This window comes from Olea europaea, chromosome 10, assembly GCF_002742605.1.
Source record: "Olea europaea var. sylvestris chromosome 10, O_europaea_v1, whole genome shotgun sequence".
NCBI lineage: Eukaryota > Viridiplantae > Streptophyta > Magnoliopsida > Lamiales > Oleaceae > Olea > Olea europaea.
The window spans coordinates 17,864,401-17,864,782 of NC_036246.1; positions in this window are offsets into that span (position 1 = coordinate 17,864,401).

Below are 382 nucleotides of genomic sequence, written 5' to 3' on the forward strand. Positions count from 1 at the left end.
CGTATCCATATCGTACGAGTTTAAAGGCCAAGGCCCTGGCTCCTTGATGATTCCTGCACACACCTTCATGAACTTCAGCAAGGGCCTGGGATGATTCTGATGGCCTGAGATACCTTAGGTACGGAAGAGTAATACTTCTGCGGAAAAGGACACCGCTGATCATGCAGTACCTAGGAGCTCGGGCTCTGATGCTTCTAGCCAACCTGGCATCACTGGGTAGACTTCCGTTTGTGACGAATTCTATGATCGGGTCCATCCAGGATGGTTCGTTGTCAATGTCCATGATGTCGAGGATTTGACTGATGCTGGGTTCTGTGATGATTTTAATGTGAACCGTTCTGTCAAGGCCGTCTCCCCCCATGAACACAAGCTTGGATAATGC